We start from the raw sequence: 13,227 nt of genomic DNA on the forward strand, positions 1-13,227 counted from the left end.
CATGGTGCTCTTTGGATGCTTTTATATAGACCTTAGTGGTTTCCTAATACTGTATCTGAAGTCTCTTTTATATAGACCTTAGTGGTCCCCTAATACTGTATCTGAAGTCTCTTTTATATAGACCTTAGTGGTCCCCTAATACTGTATCTGAAATCTCTTTTATATAGACCTTAGTGGTCCCCTAATACTGTATCTGAAGTCTCTTTTATATAGACCTTAGTGGTCCCCTAATACTGTATCTGAAGTCTCTTTTATATAGACCTTAGTGGTTCCCTAATACTGTATCTGAAGTCTCTTTATATAGACCTTAGTGGTCTCCTAATACTGTATCTGAAGTCTCTTTTATATAGACCTTAGTGGTCCCCTAATACTGTATCTGAAGTCTCTTTTATATAGACCTTAGTGGTCTCCTAATACTGTATCTGAAGTCTCTTTTATATAGACCTTAGTGGTCCCCTAATACTGTATCTGAAGTCTCTTTTATATAGGCCTTAGTGGTCCCCTAATACTGTATCTGAAGTCTCTTTTATATAGACCTTAGTGGTCCCCTAATACTGTATCTGAAGTCTCTTTTATATAGACCTTAGTGGTCCCCTAATACTGTATCTGAAGTCTCTTTTATATAGACCTTAGTGGTCCCCTAATACTGTATCTGAAGTCTCTTTTATATAGACCTTAGTGGTCCCCTAATACTGTATCTGAAGTCTCTTTTATATAGACCTTAGTGGTCCCCTAATACTGTATCTGAAGTCTCTTTTATATAGACCTTAGTGGTCCCCTAATACTGTATCTGAAGTCTCTTTATATAGACCTTAGTGGTCCCCTAATACTGTATCTGAAGTCTCTTTTATATAGACCTTAGTGGTCCCCTAATACTGTATCTGAAGTCTCTTTTATATAGACCTTAGTGGTCCCCTAATACTGTATCTGAAGTCTCTTTTATATAGACCTTAGTGGTCCCCTAATACTGTATCTGAAGTCTCTTTTATATAGACCTTAGTGGTCCCCTAATACTGTATCTGAAGTCTCTTTTATATAGACCTTAGTGGTTCCCCTAATACTGTATCTGAAGTCTCTTTTATATAGACCTTAGTGGTCCCCTAATACTGTATCTGAAGTCTCTTTTATATAGACCTTAGTGGTCCCCTAATACTGTATCTGAAGTCTCTTTATATAGACCTTAGTGGTCCCCTAATACTGTATCTGAAGTCTCTTTTATATAGACCTTAGTGGTCCCCTAATACTGTATCTGAAGTCTCTTTTATATAGACCTTAGTGGTCCCCTAATACTGTATCTGAAGCCTCTTTTATATAGACCTTAGTGGTCCCCTAATACTGTATCTGAAGTCTCTTTTATATAGACCTTAGTGGTCCCCTAATACTGTATCTGAAGTCTCTTTTATATAGACCTTAGTGGTCCCCTAATACTGTATCTGAAGTCTCTTTTATATAGACCTTAGTGGTCCCCTAATACTGTATCTGAAGTCTCTTTTATATAGACCTTAGTGGTTCCCTAATACTGTATCTGAAGTCTCTTTATATAGACCTTAGTGGTCTCCTAATACTGTATCTGAAGTCTCTTTTATATAGACCTTAGTGGTCCCCTAATACTGTATCTGAAGTCTCTTTTATATAGACCTTAGTGGTCTCCTAATACTGTATCTGAAGTATCTTTTATATAGACCTTAGTGGTCCCCTAATACTGTATCTGAAGTCTCTTTTATATAGGCCTTAGTGGTCCCCTAATACTGTATCTGAAGTCTCTTTTATATAGACCTTAGTGGTCCCCTAATACTGTATCTGAAGTCTCTTTCCTGAAATTCAGCCTTGGTGCAGAATTACAGCCACTAGAGCCAGTCCCACAATGAGCTTTCCTTAGTATGTGCCATTTCTGTGTCTGTAGCTATTGAGGAGGAGAGGGGGGGGGGGGGCAAGGTGGAGGGTGGGGGTGTGGCCTTGACCAACTGCCACTTTGCTCGTTTGAAAGCCACGATGTCTCTCTCTCATGGGCGGGCCAAATTCTCTGGGTGGGCAAAGCAGAGAAAGGGGAGGTAACCTTCCTCCTTATGACCTCATAAGGTGCAGATTCCAGATCGGCCCATCTGAGCTTTCATTTTCTCAAAGGCAGAGCAGGATACCCAGGGCTCGGTTTACACCTATCACCATTTCTAGCCACTGGGGGACCATAGGCAGGCTGGGGGAACTCATATTAATGTTAAAAAACCTCATAAAGTGACATTTTCATGCCATGGGACATTTAAGAGTTTGTTGTAGCAACCAACGTAGTAATAACTTAGACTGATATGGCGCATTTCATGAAACCCAAGGGCCCTTTACACAGGTACAGGGGGACAAGTGAAAAGAAAATAGTAGGCCAACACAAACACAGAGTAAAAGGAATAAAACGTACTTGAGGGGTGTGTGACTCGGATTTCGTCCGTTATCTTTCACTTTCCCTTTTAGCTTTTAGTTGTTCTTCGTTTAATTTCCTTCTTTTCTGTGATGGTCCTGCCCCAGTATCAGCCATAACTACAGCAGATAGCTTCTAAAATAAAATTTAAATACAATTAGGTCTATATAAAGAAATCTCCTGCTACCTTTTACCTGGCTGAGTACAACATTACCGGCTTTTCCGGTGTTCAGCCAAAATCTGCGCCCCGTCAGAATGTGTGCTCTATAGCGCCGTCTACCTGCCGTAAATCATTCTGTCACTTTGAGGGAAAAATCTGACCCGGGCAGGGGCATTAATAAAAACTATATAAAAGAGTGTTCTTTTCACTGTTAGTCTCGTTTGCTGTTACAGGTCATTTACAATCATCAGATGAAACATTACACAGTTTCAGAAACATTTAAAGGTTACATATAGTCACTTTAACTTAACAGGACTAACATTATATTAACAGATTTAACATATTAAAACACATATTTGGTGGTTTCATTAATCAATATCAGATCACTCGAACAAAGATCGATTTTATAATTGATTATTTTACCCCAGCCCTAAGTGTTGATTTAACTTATCTTATTCTGACTGCATTATTTTCATTCTTCCCTTCTGCGACATTTCAAATCGATATATTTGCAAATAATTTATAAATTGGCTTGGTCACTAACCAACTGGTCTTGCATCATCAGACCTATCTCCACAGCGTTGCGTCAGCCCTGGAGTATGGTCCGGCTACACCGCTTATCTGTTCTGGGATAGGGGGAAATAAAACGATCTGGCTGGTTTGGAATTCTTTAAACTAATCACAACCGTCCTGGGTGATGCTAAGCCCCAGATGCAGCGACGCTGCCGTTGCAAAATACATAGCGGAGATGGCGGGATGGGAGGGACATGTCAGGCTTTATCCCAGCAGTGCACATCTGGAGTGCTAAACTACTAACCAACTGACTAAGGCTGCCCAAAGCAGTGAGCTTAACAGCCACAGAGTTCAATGTAGCTAGCTAGTTCAATGTTTTTGTTAAAGATTATTTTTTGGGCTTTTCCGCCTTTAATTTTTGACAAGGACAGCTAGGTGAGAAAGAGGAGGGAGAGGGGGAAGACATGCAGGAAATCGTCACAGGTTGGAACCCTGGACCTCTGCGTCGAGGCATAAACCTCTCAGTACATGTGCGCCTGCTCTACCCACTGAACCAACCCGGCCACCAATGTAGCTAAGAGTAGCTAAGAGGTGAGACAAGAAGCTGCAGGCATTTTTTGGAGTTTAGGCAAAGCTCCAACTTCCGAAATAAATAATCAACGTAAGCAAGACGGTGTCTAGTTGTTGCCGCCCACTCACCACATTACATATTGCCTAAGCATCATGTTGAGACAAGTAAAATCCTGAATGTTTCATCTGAATGTACCCGTGATCTTTTCAGCCAATACATCCGGATTTTTTTTAAATCAAGAGCAGCAGACAAGCTGATCAGTAAAATCTGATTTCAGTTAACAGCCAAAAAAGAAAATGACATCATCTTGTACTCAACTACTCTCATCATAACTTGTTGGTGCTATTGCACAACGTTAGTGTCATGTTTAACATCAAACATACTGTGAAACACATGACTCAGTGTAGTACCATCATTACATGGTGCTGGCATGTTGTCAACAACAGACACAATGAGGTGATGTCATTGTGAAGAGGTCAAACATGGCATCAATCTCCCCTGTCAATATTTGTCATTTGCTCTCTGCAAGGAAGTTCAGCCACATACAGCAGAAGAGTAAAGGTTATTCAGACTACAGACACGGGTAGAGGTAAGATATCGTTATAAAATCAATCAGATGCTGGTTAAAAACCATATCTGTGAAAATATATATGATCGTAAACACTTTTCTCCTTCCATAAGTGCTATCCCAACCCGTTCTCACTACCAAGTTGTAAAATACGGACGCTTGGTCAGTGGCTGTCAGCGTCAGATACGACGCAATAAGCACCACTCAGCGTGTGTATGGAACGCACCGGGCAGAGCAGCATTAAGTAGTATTAAGAGCGACAACGGTAGTGAGTAGTATGATAGCCCGAAATTCCAACAGACAGTAAAATAAATGGACCAACAGATCCTGTTGCTCTGGACGGAGACCAGTGAAGGATATTAGAAGCACTTTTCCGGTGATGGCTGAGCGTTACTGAGCAGCCTCCAACTGAGCTTGAAGACGTAGATGTGACGTGAGCAACGTGTCTGAAAGTTGTAAGTCTTCTGGTAGCTGTGCCAAGAGAAATCTCAATCATTCCCAATCTTGCAGAGACGGAGAGCGTAGGTATATGTAAGGAGATAACATAGGCACAGGCTAATTATTGCTAACTAATGCTTAACTAACTACGGCTGGGTCAAACAACACAGGACTTTCGCCCCAGAGACCAGGGTTCGTGTCCCATGTGTCACTGAAACTAACCCCACCCACAATCTTTTTCTAAACACAACTGTCCCGTTCTTCTTTTCCTAAACCCAACTGTCCCGTTATTGTCCCGAATGTCACATAAACGTACCTTTTATAAGCCCACCCACGATCTTTTCCTAAACCTAACTGCGTCAAAAGTGACGACAATAGTCCTGACCCAGCGCGTTTAGATAAAGAGCGTTTCGATCTGACGCTAAAGGAGAGTTTTAGCGTCAATAACAACGCCAAAGGCACACAAGCAAGCGTCCGTACTTTATGCGATGGGAGTGAGAATGTGTTGGCTGTCCATGAGCAAATTAAGGCTAGTTACAACAAGTATTTTGTGTTGTAAGTTTGGACATTTTCATGCCAAAAAAAAAAAACATTCCAGTTGCACTCAGTGGTTCCTTCAGAAATTCGTTCTTGGAACAAACTGTGGAAATCTACACTAGTCTATAAAACGTTAATTAAGAGAAACATTTCTAAATGTAGTTTTGTTCATCTTAAACATTGCACAGCACTGGCTCCTGATTTAACAGCAGGATCCTGAGAAAGAACGTACTTATTTACAGAGAGATCACTGCAACAAAAGTGCTGCCTGTGTCATCCAGACTATTCCACAGTTATGGGAGTGCAAAAAAACATTAACAAAAAAGCAGCCCCACTATAACATACTGCCATTCACTGGCATTGCAACAGCAGTACAACTAAGATGAAAAGGGTAAAATGCGGCCAACATCCAGAACTCTCTTTGTATTGTGTGTGTGCTTGTAAAACCTCCATATCAATTGGGAACACGCAGGCCCAAGCTTGATTTTTCGGGCGAGATTAAAACTAAACATGCAAACACAAGAACAAAACTCCTCACTCTGTTGCTGTGAGGGCAAACACACCACAAGAGCACAGAGTTTACCCTGAACAAACAGAGCAGTATGTACAATTTAAACAATTATCAGCAGTGGAAGCAACTTCCCTTGTAGATGAATCTGACAGTTACTTTTTGATTCATCAAATAATCTATCAAATGTCAGAAAATAGTGCCAGATGTCATCACAACTTTGCAAAGTGACGTCTTTAGAGCTTGTTTTGTCCGACCATCAGTCCAAAACAGAAAGCTATTCAGTTTACTGTAATATAAACAAGAGAAAAGAAGAAAATCATCAATCAAGCTGGAACCAGAGAACGTTAAACGATTAATTCATTATCAAAATAGTTACCGGTTTATCGACTAATCGTTGATCTCTGTCAGAACAGAAGATGAATAATAATATCTCCATTGAATACTAATGATTTAAAACATTTCCGTATAAGGGAAAGTCGTTACAGCATCTCTGTCAGTAGAGTCTCTATTTTACAAACACGCTATAGCTTGATTAACTAAAATAACCAGGAAAGTATTTACCGAAAAAAGGAAAGAAGAGAGAGACTTATATTTGTGTTATATATATTTTTTGCGCATTCATGAAATTATTTTAAGGCAACGGATGAATTGAACTATAACAGCTAAATATAAACATAACTGGAAAGTTTGGTCTGAATCAAAGTATGATGACACAGAAACAAAAGAAATGTTTGAGCAAGAAATTCTTCCTCAATTTTCTTTTCTACACAATGCTGGCCTAAACCCCGACCTGATGGCTGAAACTAAGTAAAGTCTTAGAAATAGGTTATTGTTGTGATGTTGAATATTTCTTTTACTCGTACATAGGGTTGGGTACCGACATCTGGTGTTAATACGGCACCGGTGCCTTAACAACCGGTATCTACCGGACCGAATAGTAACGCGGATTTCGGTGCCTCATTTCGGTGCTACTGAAATGCCAGCGCTGCCCTCTGACGCTCCGAAGCGGACGTTAGAGGCAACTGAAACATCGCCATGGATTAAACCATGGATAAATTAAGAACGGTTAAAATGCTGACAGCTAACGTTAAACGGTGCGACTGTATTTCACTGTAGAGGATTCCAACACCGAGACGTAACAGTCCGCAGCTGCCGTTGTCGGAAAAACAACACAGACGGTGCGTTTACTTGAAACTCGCCAGCCTCGTGGTGCATTCAAAGTTATTGTAAAATACCCTTTTTCCATCTAGTGGTTGTTTTTGTCGTTTACCAGCAATTTACTGGTGAAATAGGTTATTGTTAGAAGTTATTGTTATTACATTTTTAATAAATCATTTCATTTTGACCATACGGCCTTAGCAATAAACAAGCCGTTCTTAAATGTGTCCTTTTTTCTTTTTTAAATACATACCAGAGCATGTGAGCGGAGTGGAGCGGGAGCGAGCGGGGAGTGCAAGCGGGCGGGTCTTAGACAGAGCGCAGAGCGGCATTTTTAAAAGGACGGAGCATCGCTCTATTTCCCGCTCCAATTTCGCTCCGCTCACACCACGAGTCTGAAGCATGCTCAGTCAAGCCTGACCCAGAATCCATCTGTCTTGTGGTCCAAGCTAAAAGTGATATACATGTAGATTTTTTTCCTTTTTTGGAGCGAGCGGGGGGCGATTTGAGTGGAGTGCGAAGCAAACTGCGTTGAGCGCTGAGTGATAATGAGCGGAACGGCCTGATGTAGCTTTGATCGGGGGAGCGGAGGGGTGAACAGTCCCGTGAGCAATGAGCTGAGATTCTCACCACTCCACTCCGCTCATATGCTCGGATACATACATATTTTTTTTTAATCTTTTCAAAAGTATCGGTTCAGGCACCGTTTAGGCACCGGGACCGTTTTAAAAGTATAGTTTTAGCACCGGTATCAGAAAAAACCCAAACGATACCCAACCCTACTCGTCCAGTGTTCTCGAGCACCTAGAGGGCTGTGTTGATGTTGGCTGCAGCAGTCATTCCTGAGAGGATTTTCTTTCCTCTAAGGCAGTAAGCCTGGCTCTTTCTCCCCGTTACAGAGAAGAATCATAATGTAGGGTCTGACCTGACCCACCCAGGGCTTATTTAATCTGTTACCAGTCAGCTTAGCTTGATCCTCTGTTTCTAGACACTTTTAAACGTTTTTCTTTTTGCGGGTCAAAAGTCAACAAGCAATTGTAGCCATTTTCCAATGATTTCTCTTGTGGACAAAAGATATGTTAATGTGTATGGTCCTGTCAAAAAAAATAGAAATTGAGGAAAACAAATCAAGAAACTAACCACACAATAATCAAAAATAAAGCACAGAAAAACAGAGAAAAACTAAGAATGAAAGTTCCTCCACATAAAAACCTTTTTCTCCCCTGATATAAGGTGGAGTCAGGGTTGGGTTTTTTTTTGCAGTGTATCTCCACAGATCTGGTTGTTTGGCTGTGAGCCTTTAGCTGAATCTGGCCCAGTGCTGGCTCTGCACCTCGCCTCCCCTCTTCATGCCCTCTCCTTCTCTGGACTCTTCACAAACACCCAGAACCTGCACATAGATCAAAACTATCCACTGCTCTCTCTCCCTCTTTCTCTTCACGTTCTCCCATATCACTCCATTTGTCTCACCCTTCAAGCCATCTTTTTCTATGCAACCTGATACCAGGAGAAAGACGAGACTTTTAACGATCCCATGCTTGCTCATCCACTACAGCATAACTCCACCAGCGAGGAGGACACAAAGAGGACAAAACAATAACGACTCAGAAAATGAGACTAACAATTTAATAATAAAATGTCACACGGTGCCTTAAATGCGCTGGGTGATGTCCCTGGCTTTCCATGCTTATTGATCCTTCACAGCTTTTGCCTAGCTTCCACCTAGGCTCGTATGGCGATGTGAAAGCTGTTTGGAGTTCATGGAAGACGCCTAAACAGCAGCTGTGTTTGTCTCTCTCTCTCTGAGGGACCCTCAGGTCACCTAACGACAACATCTGTCCTGCCTTCAGCTCTGCCCCCTGCTGGACACGTCTATCAACAGTCATCAACACTTCCTGATTGTCTCTGCTTTAATGACTCAAGTTCCCTACTGTGATCCACCATGAACGCCCCCTCCTCCAAATCTGGACTCAGTTACTATCAAGAACAAAACCCCAAAACCTGCTTCGATGGGTGTCTTTAACCCGAGTGGATTCCAGGTGTTGCTGTTGATTACTTCTATGTGCATGAATCCTGAATCTAAACACATTCAATGTAAAACAAATCAAATAGGACTGCATGTAGCAACTGATCAAGGCACGACCTATTCTTTCCTTTTATATATCTATGTGAGTCATCAAATTTGATACAAGTGACTTTAGCCAACCATATATGTAACACAGACCTGCTTGAATTTTGAATAAAAAGTGACAGACATTTCGTGGTATTTATTGTCAATTCTGTTATTTGCAGAAGCTACGTGTTAAGACCCGCCAGCAAAAGGTGTCATTTCAGAAAGTGAAGTTAGTCACTGTCTAAAATTAGCAGGGCTGTCTAACTTGTATTACTCCGTTTGTTTTTGCCATTTGTATGCCATTTGTACATAGTGCCAGCCGAGAGATAACAGTAAACGAGGGAGACAGAGATGAAACAAAAGTCCCCATCCGGACTCAAACCGTTCATAGTCGGTGTCTTAGCCAATAAGCCACAAGAAATGTTTTTTGGAATACTCAAATCAGCTGTTGCTAAATGTCTATCCTGTCAGGTAGCATGACAAGTCGCAACTAAACTTCTTTTTAAAAAAAGGACCAGCTGAAGTGTTGAGAGTGGAGAAAGCAGTTTTCATTCAGGTCCATTCTGCAGCCTCAAGTGTATCACAGACCCCTACACTGTTAATACTGTTACTAGACAGCAGGGAGGGGTACAGAAAGATAATTAAAGCCTCCTGTCAAGAGGAGAGAAAGGAGAATATTGCTATTGAAGCCCTAGTTAATGCAAAACACCACACAGTGCCCTGAGCAATATAAAGTCAAACAAAAAACAGCAGCACGCAGCCCAATTAACCAATGTATTTAGAAGGGTTAGCCAGCACCCCACCAGACTATTTGCCCATTCTCATAAATACAAATATATAGTTATATATGTATATAGAGGAGTGTTTAACCTGTCAGCCTGTTTTTCCTGTTTGATTGTGCAGGTTTCTATACCTCTGTTAGCCACTCTTTCTACACTACACAGCAGAAAAAGGTCACAAAAGCATCGGTTTCCCAATGAGATAAATATCAGCAGTACAAATAATATTACCTTACAAATACATAACTTTTTAAAGCTGCAATCTGCTGATACAGATAGTATGCTGCTGATCTACCAGTGCAACTTTTTTCATCTGACCTGTAGCTAGCCCCGGTGATTTTTCAACCTGACACCCAGTTACTTCCTGACACAGTTATCCTTGCTGATGCTGATTAACTTGCAGAGCATGATGTAGAGAAGGGGATTCATTAATAATAAGTACTCAGTACTCACTGCTGGGGTATGGTCTGTATATAAGAGAGAGAAGAGTGACCCCTCCATACAGCTCTGGCATCCCAGGAATGTGTGGTGTGCCCAGCACTAATCGCACAACCTTGCTGACTAACTGCATGCAAAATCTCTTCTTCACTCACTCATGCACGCAGTCACACTGCACAAATATGAACAACACACATACATATCTGTCAGCTTAGAGAAAAAGGAATGGGAGGGAACACAATTAAAGACCAAAGGATAGGAGAAATGACTTGCAATAAAAAGTGGGGTTAAGGAGGGGAGAGAGCAACGAATCTCAGACAGACAATATCCTCTTTCCTCCTTCAGCCTGGCCAGACAGCATGGCTCTCACACACACACACACACACACACACACACACACACACACACACACACACACACACACAAATGTGTATGTTGCATTTTACGGCTGTAGATGTTTAATGTCGTGCTCATTTTAACTCCTTTACTGTTGGGTAGTTTGGCAAATGCATCATATTCTATAATCATCATCTGTTTGTAGCGTCGCTGTCCTGTGAGAGCCACGTATCTCTAAAAAGTTTTAAAAGTTTTCATGGTGTCAGAAAAACAGCCCTGTTTTCAGCTTTGTGACGATGCATTTTCCAGCTGATCCAAGAGGCTTTTGAAAGACTTTAATTAGCTTAAGAAGTAGGAGAACTTTCTCAACACGTAAATAAACACTTCATCCTTCAGTTTATCACAAACATTCAACATCAATACATCTGGAGATACATGGTTTTCACTGGACAGGGAGGGGATACAAAACTGTCATCTAAAAGGTAACTAAAGCTGTCAGACAAATGTAGTGGAGTAGAAAGTTTATTATTTACCTCTGAGATGTAGTGGAGTAGAAGTATAAAGTTGCATAACATGGAAAATACTTTAATAATAAGTGGTTACACTGCACCACTGTTATGAAGACAAGTTGGCTGCGGTGTTATCATGAAACACACGCTGGCAGACTAAGAATAGATAAGAATAGTCAATGTTAATAGAACCAGCTTTTCTCCTGGATTTACCATTAAGCCGTCCAGCGAGCTTAGGGTCTTCGCAAAGAAACACAGTCCTAACGTAAAATTAGCTTGGCTTGTTCCCAGAGCTGCGGCTTTTAATTGTTTAAAAACTTTCACAAGTGACTCTCCGCCTTGTACCTTGGCCATACCGTGGAAACGTCAAGCTTTCCACCTCACGGTAAGGTATTATTCAAACAACACACACACACTGAGACCACACCAAAGGAGCTTTCTCTGGTCACCTCGAACCCAGACTTGAAAGCAGCTAACATTAGCCGCTGTTAGCAACTCAGAGACGCGCCACAAGCTAACGCACAGACACAACAAACTACGATTATTAAACACAAATGTTCTTACTCACCCCGAAACTCACAGGAAAACTTTTTCTGCTGCCACCGCGGTATGGGAACAAACTTTCCTCTGTTTAAAAGAGCAGACGCGCGCTAACTTTGGGCAAACTGAATAACATTAGCCGAAGTCTCACTTCCCCGACGCCATATTGAACGAGGAAAAAAAAAAAAAATAATAATACTACATCCGGGAAACTGCAGCAAAGCACCATGGCAACCGAGTGACGGGTCGCTACCGCTACCCTACGGAGACGAGTGCAATCCCACTTAGCATTGAAGCCTACCATTCTCAAAAAACAACACAGACGTGGTTTACTAGGCTATTTTGTGTCACCTGACCATTAGGCGCTAACAGTCATTAAACAGGTCAATAAGGAGGGTAATGGGGATTAGAGGTCAGTATACGCCTGGGGAGCTTTTTCCTTCTAATCAATGGTCCCATGATAGATTTGCCCTGCTCCTCTCACACACATTCACGGTGCTAATCTTCAACACAGGGCTGCTAACTAGACTACTTTTTTATTTTCTTGTATTATGTTTATTGTAATGCACCAAAACATAAAGGTGAAAACCTACTTGGTAATTAACCTGTTCCTGATTTTGATTTTATCCCAGTGTAGGCTAGGCTACTTAAATCATTAGTGTTGAAGCTCTGTTAAACTGTCCAGGCATCTTTTGTTATCCTAATGAAAGTAGGCTATTTGATACATTTTCTCCGTGTTTAATTCAAATAGCCTACACAAAGGCTAAATACACATGTTGTCATAAGGACAATTAATCCTTTCTCTTCCTTAGGCAGAAGGACCAAACTGGTCCAAAGACTGCATGAGTTTCTCCAGACCGTGACGAGAGAAAGTTCAGATAGTAGATTATATTCTACTTTCAATAAGTCAAACACGCAACAGCTCAGCTGAAAAAAAAATGTAGGGCTGGTTATTGTTTCACCAGAAGAGACAGCGAAGGGTCAGATGCTGCTGATGTACACTGCCGTCATGGTGGCATCACCCCTCTGGTAGGCCTACATGCTGCCCGGCCAGGAAACACAGCGCTGTAGAGCAGGTTCTCCTGCAGGAGCTGGGTTAGAGCAGAGAGGAGGTGGCAGGAGAGATGAGAAGGGGCAGAAGTAGCTTGACAATCCATGATCAGATAGAGATGCAAGGCCCTCTGAGACTGGGGACGAGAGAGGAACAATTCTGGGTCAGTTTGTAAAACCTGGGTGTGGACAACAATCTCTCCCTGAATCAGATCATTCAGGCTGTTACCTGCTTTGGGCCGAGCATCTGATCTGTAACCCCTACTACGCCCCTAAAATTGACGGCGGCAGATAGTGAGAGTGGCAAAGTGAGAGTGAGGAGACCTGGAGGAATCATACTACCTCTCCTCCAGTTGCTTCCTGTCTCTTTATCCATTCTCTTGACAAAACAAGTCATGCCAAACGCTCTGCTGCTCTGCCAGGATGAGGAAGAGGAGGAGGGCTGCAACAGCATGCTTACCATCCTGCAATAAGCAGAAAGCGATGACACCACGCTGCACCCTGACTCTCCACTCATGCTGCCGAGTCAGAACAGTCTGGAGAAGAAGGATAAAGAGGAAATATCTATCTATGAAAATCTCTAAAATTATTACAAA

General features: G+C 41.7%; 1 protein-coding gene across 1 annotated transcript in view; it reads right to left on the bottom strand.

Annotated features, from left to right (window-relative positions):
* Positions 1–11,764, bottom strand: part of pak4 (p21 protein (Cdc42/Rac)-activated kinase 4) — a 40,683-nt gene extending 28,919 nt beyond the window's left edge. The window contains exon 1 of the mRNA XM_036001031.1: positions 11,610–11,764. The gene's annotated coding sequence lies outside the window, so the exon portion shown is untranslated. The remainder of the gene's footprint in view (positions 1–11,609) is intronic.
* Between the last annotated feature and the right edge of the window lie 1,463 nt (positions 11,765–13,227).

This window comes from Sander lucioperca, chromosome 5 (genome assembly GCF_008315115.2).
Source record: "Sander lucioperca isolate FBNREF2018 chromosome 5, SLUC_FBN_1.2, whole genome shotgun sequence".
Classification (NCBI taxonomy): Eukaryota; Metazoa; Chordata; class Actinopteri; order Perciformes; family Percidae; genus Sander; species Sander lucioperca.